Genomic DNA, 12,905 nt, shown 5'->3' on the forward strand with positions numbered 1-12,905 from the left:
TATATCGAGTTTCTCCTCAGGAAGGGGCAGGTGTGAGACTAGCTAAAAGAAAGTCCATCTGGGGCCACGTCCCATCCTCAAAGCCATTGTCTACATTTCTCTCCTGGTGCCTCACATTTCATCAAACCATTCAGAGACATGAATGACCATTTATTTGGTCCACAACGGTCATAGCGCCCTTAGAGTGTGGGAGTAGCTCGCCTTGCTCTTTTCAGATCTTGATTCCTCTCAGGCCTTAAAGCAGATGACTTTCAACTCACACATACAACACTGTATCATGGCGGAAAGGTGGTTCCAAAATTGCAGTATAACTATGCAAGTTGTTATACGTGGCCCTTTCTTGGGACATGCTTAGACTGACATCAAAAGCCAGGTTCTACAACTAGAAACAAGTTATTTATTGGATTTTGAAAAAGAGGAAACAGAATTGGGCCTAACTCTTCAAACAACAAGAGGATAATACAGAGCCCTTCGCTTCCAGATCCTAACATTTGCTTACCCCTTTAGTCCTTACTCCTTCGTGAAATATGCTTGCAGGATTGTCAACAAAAGACCCTAGCTGCAAAAAATTCCTCAGGATTTAAAGTGAAATGACCATGTAGCCTGACTGAGCCTAGACAAAGCCTGTGTCCTACAAATCTTGGTCTTGTTCTGCCCAAATCCTCATTCAGTCTCCTCATGGAGGAATGCCACCCGAACTGCGGCGCTCATTATATGGAGATTACCAAGCTCATGGCAACGGACTCAATACACAAAAACAAACTTAGACGCCCATGTTACGAGACAGAGCTCATGTACAAACAATAATTGAAGACATCCTCCCTAGGTCTGCGGCAGTTTTAAAAGAGGAGCCAGCACTCAAAAGCTGGGACCCTGAATTCTTAGAGCTAGTGAGGCATTTGCTTTCGAAACGACACAGAGGTCTGTGGAGAAGAGCATTCCTGGGATATTGACAACAGGTAAGTCTTCTCCTCTTTGGGGGCATGGATGGAAGGACTATAATCTATAGCTTATAATTTTCAAGTGCCACGGTTTTTATTGAGGTGGAAATCATTATTTTAAAGCCCATAGTTTCAATGGTGCATACTTGATTTACGGCTTAAGAATTGATTTTTTTTCCTTCTTATGCTGTGTTAGCATCCTCCTGTAATAGTTTCCATCTTGAAACTAAGATTGGAACTGTTTATTATAATACTGAATATGAGATTACCACCTCTCTCTCTGTGTGTATGTATGTGTGTGTTGGGGGGAGTATCTACATGGTTTTTGAAATAAGCAGAGAATTGAGATAGTTATGTGGATAGCTTAAGGCTAAAGTCACCAGCAATACAAAAACACTGAAATGTTTCATTTCATGGACTTGAGGTAAAATTCCCTGTCACACACTTGGCAGGCATAGCTATACAATGCTGGCCTAGCTGGGTCGGAGAATCTTGCTTCTCTTTGCATCTTCATTTCGTCAGAAGGACACAGGTGTGTGAGCCTGGTTAGCTTTAACTAGGTCTGAACCTGAGCACGTATTTCAAATGCAAATCAAGCCTCCATTGTTTTAACCATAAAAGGCAGGAACATGAACTCCGAAGCGGATTTCGCCTGAAATGACGTGCATAGCAACATTGCTTCCTTTGTGAGTCTCTTCCCACAGGACTAACCACTTCCTTACCTGTCTTGAGGCCTGTTAGGACATGTTCATAAACATTATGGGAGTAAACTTACAATTAAAAAATATAACTCAGGCCTTCAGCAAGTAATTATATTGACTATTATTCATCCTTTACAAGAAATTCCTTAAAGATCTAAGGAGTGACAGCCTCCTCAAGTTCTCGTGGCTTGCCTTGATGCATGTCTATATTTGGAAGTCTAGTCTCACTTTCGACTTTACATATAGGGGCACAAAATGAAACTCAAATAAAAGTACCTTGAAAAAAAGATCTTCATTAAATAATTTCCAAATTAGAAAATTACATACTCAAACATCATGCGCATGCATAAACAAATGAGCTATACATGTGCCTGCATGTTTGTATGGGATGCGCAGACTCCAGAACATATAAATATGCATAAGTTTCTCATACAACATAATTAGAGAAAATTACATATCTAGCCAATTAGTCTTCAGAGCATCTTTCTCCCTCCTTACCCTCAGTGCCCTTGATCAGGCCGCTTTCACTTTCTGTGGTTCCTCTCCTGATCCTTCAAACCCCATGCTTGCCCTGCAGGGCAACCTGCTCCTTCCTGCTCCCTATTCCCATTCATTTTCCCCGACTGCTTCCAAGCCTCAGATACTGGGCAAGACTCCAGTTGTTTGTGGGTGGACAAAACAATTACCCAGAAACGCTAATAGAAACTTTCTGTCTGATGTCATGGATGGCCCTAGACCACTGCTGGTACTCTCCATCTCTTTGTCCCCCGGCTATACACCAGAGACTAAGTCATCTCTCTGGATTGCCCATGTGTCTTTCTGCACCACTGGCTTGCGGAAAACTCAGTGCAAGCATGAAAAGGGGAAAGCCTTGCGGAGTTGGCAGAGACAAGCACTCAGGCTAGGCTCCACCTTGTTTAGGGTAACAGGTGAAGAAACACAGCTCTTGACTTACAAGCTGAGTTTTCTGGAGAACCCTGGAAGTTCCCCCCCCCCCAGATTCCAGATTAGCATGCCACTCGTGGGCAAGCCTGGGCAGTTCATATTTTGTCTCTGCTCTCTGAGTAGTTACCTTCAGCCATGGCAGAGCAGATAGGCAACAGCCAGCACCATCTGATCTCAGAGGACAGAGTGACCATGGGGTTTTCTCACGGACTTAACTGTTCCCCCCTCCCAGCTTTTCTAAGATGGAAACATCTCTTAGCCCTTCTCATCATTCTTTTTCCTAAGAGCATATGAAGGTATTTATTTTCCTTAACTCATCTTTAAGTCAATAACATAGACCCCATGATGATTTGATGGCATGAATACACTTACTACATAACCTTATCTCTATATCTGTCATCTGGTCATGTAATATGCATGTGTGTATGTGTCATATGTGTTATCCTACATACAACACCAGTTAGATGTTTTTACTCGCCAAGAATCAGTCTCAGCGGTAAAGGCATGTCAAGTGATATTCCGACGACATGGATGTTCTATATCTCTGAAGTAAGGCCGACACCAAATTGGGCACATCCAAGGTCCTTCTGAAGCCTCAAGGCTGCCTACCTTGAAAAACCTGCCCCATTTTCCTGCATCTGTTCAGCTACCGTTTATTTCGTTTTGTGGCCTCAGATCACAGCGCTGCCTGGGCCGTATGGAGGACTGCAAAGGCGATAGAATAGTAAGCTGTGAGGAGCATTCCTGGGGAGTTAGCCATCCTGCGGAGAACATTTCCTTCATCTCAGGCTGCTTTTCGCCTGGTGCTTTATCTAAGCGCCAAGAGGTAGAGAGGAGTTACACAATAGGGTCCATTGTTTAGGAAATGTTTCCAATGTAAACAAGAATTGATGCTGGAGGGCCTTATCTTGATGCCTAAGACAAGAGCTATCTGGGGGTGTCAGAAAGGGTGGGGCATCTTTGAGATGTGGGCAGACTTGGCAAAGAGTGCAGAAATGATATTCTCAGCATGGGAGTATCACACACCGTATTGGGGAGACACAGACATGTTCGCTCTTAAATCCCTTCTTTGTACTTGTTCTATATAATATTTGAGGTTTCAGCAGGGTCAGGATTGCGTTTTAGCAAGATCAGCCATTACATTAAATGCATCTAATGCCTTGAAACTATCAAGAGATTGAAATGTATTCCAACTAAACAAGCATGGCAAGTCCCCCAGAGAATCCTACTTCTGTCTCTTTCAGTAGTTTCTGACTTGCTGTCTACATTCTCCCTGTAATGCTAAATCTAACATCATGGCCGAAGCGCTACCACGGGCCATGCTGTGTTCTCTACCTACGTCTATTGCCATCTGCTCAAATCCTGCTCTTTTGACTCTTTCCAGGTCAGCTTCTATTAAGTGACATGGGTGTTTCCAAGCAGCTTTCTATTCCTCCTCCTCCTCCTAACTTTTCCTTTGTTCCTTTGCACGGTCGTCCCTGTGCACGGTCCCTGGAGAGGAAATTAGGTTATATAGAAAGGTGGGCTTAGGGTGCTTAGCTTCTCCACCACACAGCCAGCCAGGGTCTACAAACACAAACTTTAAACCTTCCCTAGTGTCTTGCTCGAACTGAGGATGCAGTAGAGCTCTATGTCCTGTTATTTCTGCTTGTGTTGTTGCTGATGGGCACCAACAGTGAAGGGCTTGGCTGGAAACACCCCATCTCCAGTCCTATCCCCCTGTGCTCTGTTTGTCTTTATTTCCTTTGAGGGGAAAGAAGGTGTTAGGACCAATGAGTTTTAGACTCTAGAGGGAATAACTGCTTGGATTTTAATATTGTTAATTAGCAAGGCTAAAGACAGCCCCTCTGCTGGGAGTTAATAGGCTCCCTCCAGATAATTGACAGACACCAACAACCCGGCTCAAAAAGCTGTTCACTCTGTCTTCCCGTCTTGTTTTCTGATTTTTCTGACACCATTTTCTGGGTGGCCCCTGCTGGCCATCCTATCAGATTATTTAAACAATGCGGCCCCAAATGCATGCAGGTGACAGCGCTCTGTGAGAAGTTATTTTGTGTTTAGAAACCTGCAGCAAGGTGGAAAGAATTTAAAGCCGATTGCTTTCATTTTTTCCTCCTCCCTGCTTTGGTAACCATGGGGACAGGAGAGCAACATGTACCAAGCTGGTGGGAAGGAACTACCTTGGAAATTCTCCTACGGAGGAATGAGTAAATAGATATTGTGACATAGGATCCATGGGTAGAGCTTTCTCTCACCCAAACCAGAAAGTCCAGTATGAGTGCAGGTACTGGAGCTAACAGCACACCTGGGAAACGGCACCTTCTCTTACAGTGGAATTTTTCTAAAATCCCACTGAGAGCATGTGTGTAACACAGGGAGAGTCAAAAGATATTTTCATCCAGATATTTGAGGGGGGGCATAGGATTAATATTCCTGTGTTGTACAAATGATCCCGTGAACGACTCAACTTTCATTTCTAATTTAGAGAATCAGAAAACAGTCAAAGAATTTATTTTACCTTCCAGTATCTAGGCATAACTTCTGATCGAAGCAATTCTGGTTATGAGTTTGAATCCTCAGCCGGCATCTTTTAAAGTAGAGATGCAGACACGTGTGTGCATTGGTGGGTTTTTAGTTCAAGGCATTTCTATAGTTCTTTCAGAAATACTTTTCGTTGGAATGTTGACTTTGGATCACCCTTAAAAATGAACAAGCATAAATGTGGAGGATTATTTAATGCATCCCAGGAAGTATGAGAACTCAGTGGATTTTATTCCTTTGGTTAGAAGAGGGGGAGCTGAAAAGAATACAGGTGTGGACACCCTGCCGGTTTAATATTTAATCTCTATTTGCTTCTCTGAACATTTCATCCCAGATCGATTTCATGTTTTCTTTGCTTGCATCACAGATATGAAGAGTTGCCTCCATCTCACTCTTCACTCTGCATTTGTTGACATGACTGAACTATTTATTATGCTCTGGACAAATCCATTAGACACCCCAAAAGCTTAGCCTTGAAGTATTTTTATATACAACAGATATTAATTCAATTCCTTTACCAGTTACTATGTTTCTATCATACCTCCACTCACTTTCTTTGCCACAATTCAAAGAGATGTTTATCTAAAGTCATGGTCACTGTTCCAACTGACAGAGGACCCTCAACCCCATTCTTCCCATCCCCAACAGATTCCACGCATTTGACCCCACACTGTGCCACAGAGTCACAGGGAATTGAGTTTTCTTAATTTGCTGTGTTCACATTCTGTCTCCTCTCTAATAACTACTACATTAAAATTTAAATTTATTATTACTGTGCATGAGCGGGCATGGTAAGTATGGGTGATGTGAATGTCAAGGTCAGAGGGCAATTTATGGGGTTCGTTATCTCCTTCCGCTTTTCCCTGGGTTCTGGGAGTAGGACTCAGATCACGTGCAAAGTGACAGTGATCTGGCTTGCACTGCACGTACCTTTAAAGCTGGTTGAACCGTCTCACAGGCTGCTCACAAGCTTTTGATACTGCCTTCAACCTTCTGCACTAAATAATTTGTTTGTTTAACTTGTACTCTGTTTTGCATCTGCTCGGATGACTTTGTTTTTGATTTAGTTACTTTTTTTTGCCGATTCTTGAGCCATGCAGCACATTTATAGGTATAGTCTGGGGCTATTCAGTTGTGTGAACCCCATCTTGGCATCTCACGTACAGCCATGAGCCGACTGCACACATTTCTTTCTACTAATTCATCTTAATTATCTTCCATGTCCCCACTCACTACCATTTATTGCAACTGGCTGGACTGTGCGACTCCACTCTGCCTCTGACCTCGGACCACCGGCAACCGAGCTTACCTCCCAGCTGGGTTTTAAATTCACCTCACCTGTCAGCACCAGATATACCAAACCGTAACCACATCCTTGATTCCCTCACTGCTTGACCATCTTCGTTTCTTTCTATCCTTGCCCTTCCCTGCAAGGCTCTGCTTCCTCAAGGAGGATGGCTGGCTGATGGTCGTGTGCTGGCCCAGACCTCCCATCATGCACAGTGTGAGACACATGGCCGAGGAGGAGCAAAGGCAGGGGACCTCCTCTTCTCCTTTGCCTGGCAAATTCTGCCTTTAGTATGACTTTGAAGCCACTACAGGGTCATTATAGAAAGTCGGTAGCTTCTAAATTGGTTCTATTTCCGAAATTGCTTGTGGGTTTGAATGAAGCATCTGTGGAGGTGGAGCCGCAGGGATACTGCACTGTGATCCTGAGTGTGGCATGGGACTATGTTAAATTGTCCCATGGAAGCAAATGGAAGAGGATGATGCAGCTGGGATACAAGACAATCTTTCTGGAACCTGTTGTGTGGGGTTTTTTTTGGGGGGGTGTCAAAATTCTAAAATAAGATTCAATTAAGATTTTTTTAATGCTTCATTTTTATTTGCAATTGTCCCCCAAATCACGCCGGGTGCTGCCTGCCCACTTCCACCCTCCACTTCCTTGGTGACTGTGCCATCATTTACCTTCACAATGACAATTCTGCATGGGTGGGTGATGACAACGGCCTACAAGTCAGGGCGACAGCTGCTGGGATCCTACCAACCTGCTTGGAGTTGAAAGATTAATAGCGGTTTAAATTCCTTGGTTGTTTGGAATGTGGAGTGTTTCCCCATGGCAAATTATCCTGGTTCTTGCCTTTCACGGGTCCCCACTTCACAGTGACACTCTCCATCTCACGTTCAGAATAGAAAATGTTCTTCCCGTGTCCATAGGATAGAGCAGCGGTTTTCTGCGAAGGCGAACGCTGGTCCTGTGGGGCGGGGGTGGGGGCGGAATGGGGGTGGGTGGGAGAGGAAGCTGGGAGCCTGACATTCTGATGGATGAGTTTGGTTTTGCAGTAAGGAATGCATAGTATGTGGGAAAACCTCGCTGCTTCCATCCCATCTTGGTCTCTATTTCAGTCTTTTGCAGCTTAAATAAATAATCCCACGAAAAGCTTTGGTGGAGAATGTCACCCTCAAACTAGTTTTCTTTATCCATCCACGATTCTAGAAACTTGACTATGTCAATTAGGTAAGGTTCAGTTTTCCTTGTTGTCTCCAGGGAGTTTCATGCTTTCGTCTTCGACAATTAGCATGCAGTTAGGAGTGAGAACAAGCCTCGGACATCTGAGGTTGCTGGCAGCTTCCTTAGAATCCACTGGAAAGAATATCCTTGGGGTCAAGGACATGATAAAAGGAATATATGAACTACAATGACATTACCTTCATCATTCTCCTTTATAACTAATGTAAGTATTTGTGAAATCAAATAAATTACATTTTATATGCTATATATAAAAAATTATAGTTAGAATTATATATGACTATACAAACATATTTGCTTTTAGCTTTTATTTCTATATGTTGCACAAAATACATGTGTGGACACATGTACCTAGAAAGTGCCACGTATACGGGCTAAAAGTATGGTTGTTTCTGAAACACAATGATTATGTTTGAATGTAAGTTCCTCTGAAGGCCTCCTGTGAGCTCTGTGCTCCAACCCTTCAGCGGGAACAGCTGAGCAAGCACATTCCCAGCCCCCCTGGGTCCTCAGCCATGTGCCCTTAATCCATAGGGAGTTGAAATAAAGCATGGGCTTTTTTTTTTTTTTTTTTTTTTTTTTGCGTCTTGTTGACACATTCTTTCTTGCACAACTGGCAGCCCTCCGTGATTTCAATTGGAAGGTTCTTTGCTGCAACTATGTTCCTTACTGTTACTATGAAACATTTTGCCCATGGTTGGCACGTGCGTGAGGAGTCTATGCTGTGCAGGTACTATAACAAAGAGGGTATTCTTCTCATCTTTAAAGAGAGCATGTTCTGGAAAGAGTTACCGCTTAGTAGCATGCAAGCATGTTCTGAGTGTGTATTCAGGTTTACTGACTCAGAAGTTCACAGAAAGGCCTGGGGCATTTATAAGCACAAATATTAAAATATAATAAAGGTAACTGGGTTTCACCATTGTATTCTATAATTCTAACTGAATATCTAGGGAGTAAACTGTGTTTCAAGAAGTTAACATAATGAGAAGATAAAGTGCATCTAATAAGTGAAAAATAGAACTTCTGGCCTGTGAAGAAAATCGTAATAGTAAAGTGCATTTTTCTGACAGTGATGGGTGAGTTTCCAAATATATGCAGCCCAAGTTATTAAAATTAAATAGTAAAACAATATATCTTCATAAGTCCTTGTGTACTTGGACTTTACAACTAACTGTATTATTGGTCAAATAAGGTTTCCTTTTTCTGAGAAAAAAATAAAGGCCTTTAAAAAGCTTTCATAGCTCATTGGGGATCACGAACCTGGTGGAAAGCCACATTCTGATGAAGGAAGAGAATGAATCAGAAACACATGGGTTACATTACCTCCGAATAGGCAGACTTAGCAAAGCTGTAAGGGAAATTCCTGGCAAAATGAGTTAGAGGATGAAAAACTACAAAAGGTGGGTACTAGAAAATTTTAATATATAGACTCTGAAAGATGTTGAATAGATTTCCCCTTTCAAAAATGCCAGGGGCTGTTCCAGAAATGCACAGGAATTCTTGGAATGACTGACCTGTTTGAAAAATTCAATCATATAGCAGGTTTGGGGAATGGCACAAAAAGAGCCAACAGCACCATTTTACACATATCCCCAAATAAAGAACCATTTCTAATATGAGGCTTAGAAAGGTCTGTATGAGTGGTGGAGGTTTATAGAAAATACTATACATTCATGTGTGCATAGGTGCATGTACTTAGAAAACATCTACCAACATGCGTTTGGAAAAAGATTTATATTGCAGTAAAGCATTCCCCATTGTGTTCTATGATATGGTTGCGGTCATTTCATGTGCAGTGGTACCCAATATAATATTTTTACCCAGTCAATCTAAATAACAATCAAGTAAATGTAGACACTTGAGCCTTTAGAACCGGTCAGGGGAGACGCGAATATATTCTCTCTGCCACGCAGAGCCAGGGGCGTTGGTCATAGGTTTCTCCTCTCTGCCCCACATTCTTTCAGAGGGGGTGCCAGGTATTCCAGGATTTCTAAGAGCACAGTGAGTGTGCCCTTTCTCCAGAAACGTTACTCAGGGTGGAACGATAGCAACAGGGCTCCGGATTTCCATGGGATCTCTGTGCATCACCCTCCAGGACTCGTTTCTCTATAGGTTCTCCATTGATGGAATATTTTTTTTTCTGTAAACCTCTTTCTAACAGAGTTTTATAATTTACAAAACATTTTGTCTCTTTCTAGTGTGATAAGAAAATGTAATCAGGTCTGTTTGTTTTAGTTTGGATTTAGAAAGGGCCAGCTAGTACAACATTATTGGAATAGGAAATAGGAAAGTGTAACTTGGTTCCCCCTTACACCCCCCCCACTGTATATCTTGCTCTATTTTAATCCCATGTGTAACTGCAGCACAGTAGACAAGTCCTTAAAGCATGTCCAAATTCCATCAAGGAATCCAATAGGAAAACCGCTGCACGTCACGGTAGCACCTCAGCTGTCAATCACCTGAGACACCTGGAACTGCTCTAGGGCATGTGAGCCTGTGGAAAGAAATTCCTGGGCCCTCAGCTCCATCATCACCCTGCACTGCATCATAATTTAATACACTGACAACATTCTCATTAGATGTGAAAAAAATATGCGTGAGATTCCGTACCGTCCAATCAAGCAGTCTCCGGGCAGTTGGCAAGGCAGTCCTGAAAAGGGAACAACCCAAAGATGGTGATATCTGCAGATTGTGTTTTGTTTGTGCTGTTGTAATTAATCTATCCAACGCCATTAGTGCTGAAGATTAAAGTGTGGTGATTTTAAAAGCTATTTTATCCCTATGGCCAATGCAGCACTCCTGGGAGCAAAAGCCAGTTGCGAGATCACACCTGCTTCCTTGCTATAATTCCTAGCTCTCCCATGGGCTCCCAGGATTTCGTGTTTCTATACTGGATTGGTTGCATTGCTTTTCCCACCCCAGAGGCTTAGCATCCGTTCACACTGTGAGGACTAGTCCAGTTCGTAACACACACACACACACACACACACACACACACACACACACACACACAGTAACCATCTGTCTGCACTGTTCCTGCTCTCATTTCTCTGAAACAGCCTTCTCAACTGGCCAGTATTAACAGGGCAAAATCTACTTTGGGTCTACAGCTAAGTGCTAGCTTATGGCCCGATTCTTGTTTGATGGAGCTTCTTCCTCCCAATCAATGGCAGCCAAATCAGTAAATCTGGAGATAGCCATGGACATCAATAAAACTGAGTGATGTCAACGTTAATATAATCTAGATGTAACACTATTTTTAAAAATCATTTCCTCAAGCTTCTGATATACGTTATATAAGCACATTGCATAATACATATTATACACACATGTGTGTGAGTATTTATATATGTGTGTATGTATGTATGTATATGGGAAAGAAGGTGCAAGAAGAAAGAAGGAGAATGAGAAGGAGAAAAGTGGTTATCTTTAAGTAGAAAGGGAATTATATGTACTTCCTTCCGAGGAACTCTTGTACCATTGTGTGACTTTTTTTTGCAGGGGAAAGATCTAATTATAAAAGCCAGTTCAGACTCAAACACAAATAGGATGTGATCTGTGACAGGCCAAGTGATCAGAATGATCATCAAGTGGGCAGCAGGATAGAGCTCCTGCTGAACTGCAGTAGAATGCTGTCCAGAACTGAACAATAGAGGTAAGAGTTAGGGAAATGAGGTGAGCAAGGAGGAAATCTAATTTTGGAGACCAGTGATCTTAACCTAAGTACTTGCCAGTAATTGTTACTATTAATCTTCATGTCAAAAGGACCAAGAATTACCAAGGAAGATGAACATTTATTTTTCTTGTAGGGGATTCTCTTGATTGCTTCAACTGAGGCAAAAAGACATATCTACCATGGGTGACAGCATTCCTTGGGAAGAAGATTCTGGACTGCATTAAGCGGAGAAAAGAAACAAAGGACAAACTTCTCTCTCTCTCTCTCTCTCTCTCTCTCTCTCTCTCTCTCTCTCTCTCTCTCTCTCTCTCTCTCTCTCTCCTTCTTTACAGTGGATGCAATGTGACCAGTTCAGTCAAACTCCTGCCATGGTGACTTCTCCATCATGACAAGCAGTACCTTGAACTGTGAGCTGAAATAAATCCCTCTCTCTGAAGATGCTTTTGTTGCAATACTTTACACAGCAACAGAAAAATAAAGTAAGATGGCATCCAGAAAAACTTTTAAAGTTTACCCAAGACCAACTTCGGGAGCCAGCAGATAATCCAGTAGTACCCAGTTGACAATGTTGTCCTCAGAGTCTGTCTAGAGAATTCCTGCATTAGTGACAGTGTGCTTACGTAGTTCTTGCTCTCTCTCCTTATCCCTGATGACCTACTTAGAATGACACAGGGAAAATAAAAAATAAACCAGCACAAAACAAAAATCAAAAGCAGGTTGCGGGTGTAGCTCAGTTAGCAGCATATACAAAATCCTAGGTTTAATTCACAGTTTTTCACGATGTAGGCATGTTGGTACATTGCTGTAATCCCAACATTCTGGAGGTGGAGGCAGGAGGATTAGAAGTGCAAGGATGGCTACATAAGCAAGTTGAAGGTAACCTGGCTACTTGAGACTGCCTTAAAAGATCTACAAAATTGTCAAAAGGATCTAAACATAGCTTTCACTCTACTTTCTTTGAATTTCTTTGGTTTTCTATATTAAATTAAAGTTTTAACAGAGCCATAAAAATAAGACTCATACACACTAATGATATAGGATTCCCCCTCTGTATGCTATGAATGCTTTATTGCCATTGGTTAATAAAGAAGCTGCTTTTGGCCAATGACTTAACAGAATATAGCCAGGCTGAAAGAGATATGTATATATATATATATATATATATATATATATATATATATATATATATATAGAGAGAGAGAGAGAGAGAGAGAGAGAGAGAGAAAGTAGGCAGAGTCAGGGAGAAGTCATGTGGCCGCCACAGGAGATAGAGGCCTCTGTGGGAGCCTACCGGAATGGGGTGATGCACAGATGAATGGAGATGGGTTAGTTTAGGATATAAGAGCTAGCTAGAAATATATTTAAGCTATTAGCCAAACAGTATTGCAAATAATATAGTTTCTGTGTGATTATTTCGAGTCAGGGTGGCTGGTAATCGAAGGAGCAGATACATGCATATGCTATATGACATTAAGTCCTCAGAAGGGTATCACTTTTTTATGATGAGAGCCACAGAAGTTACCTTTCCTAGATCTTTGAGATATGCAGTTCATTACTGTTATCTGTAATGA

At 42.1% G+C, this 12,905-nt stretch overlaps 1 long non-coding RNA gene across 1 annotated transcript; it reads left to right on the top strand.

The window, feature by feature from the left end:
- Positions 1-774: 774 nt before the first annotated feature.
- Positions 775-12,420, top strand: LOC146890442 (uncharacterized). The gene is made up of 3 exons (XR_014998749.2): positions 775-959; positions 11,160-11,313; positions 11,468-12,420. It is a non-coding gene; the product is annotated as an uncharacterized LOC146890442 (long non-coding RNA).
- Positions 12,421-12,905: the final 485 nt, after the last annotated feature.

The sequence above is a fragment of the Myodes glareolus genome, chromosome 21 (genome assembly GCF_982192425.1).
Source record: "Myodes glareolus chromosome 21, mMyoGla1.1, whole genome shotgun sequence".
Lineage (NCBI taxonomy): Eukaryota > Metazoa > Chordata > Mammalia > Rodentia > Cricetidae > Myodes > Myodes glareolus.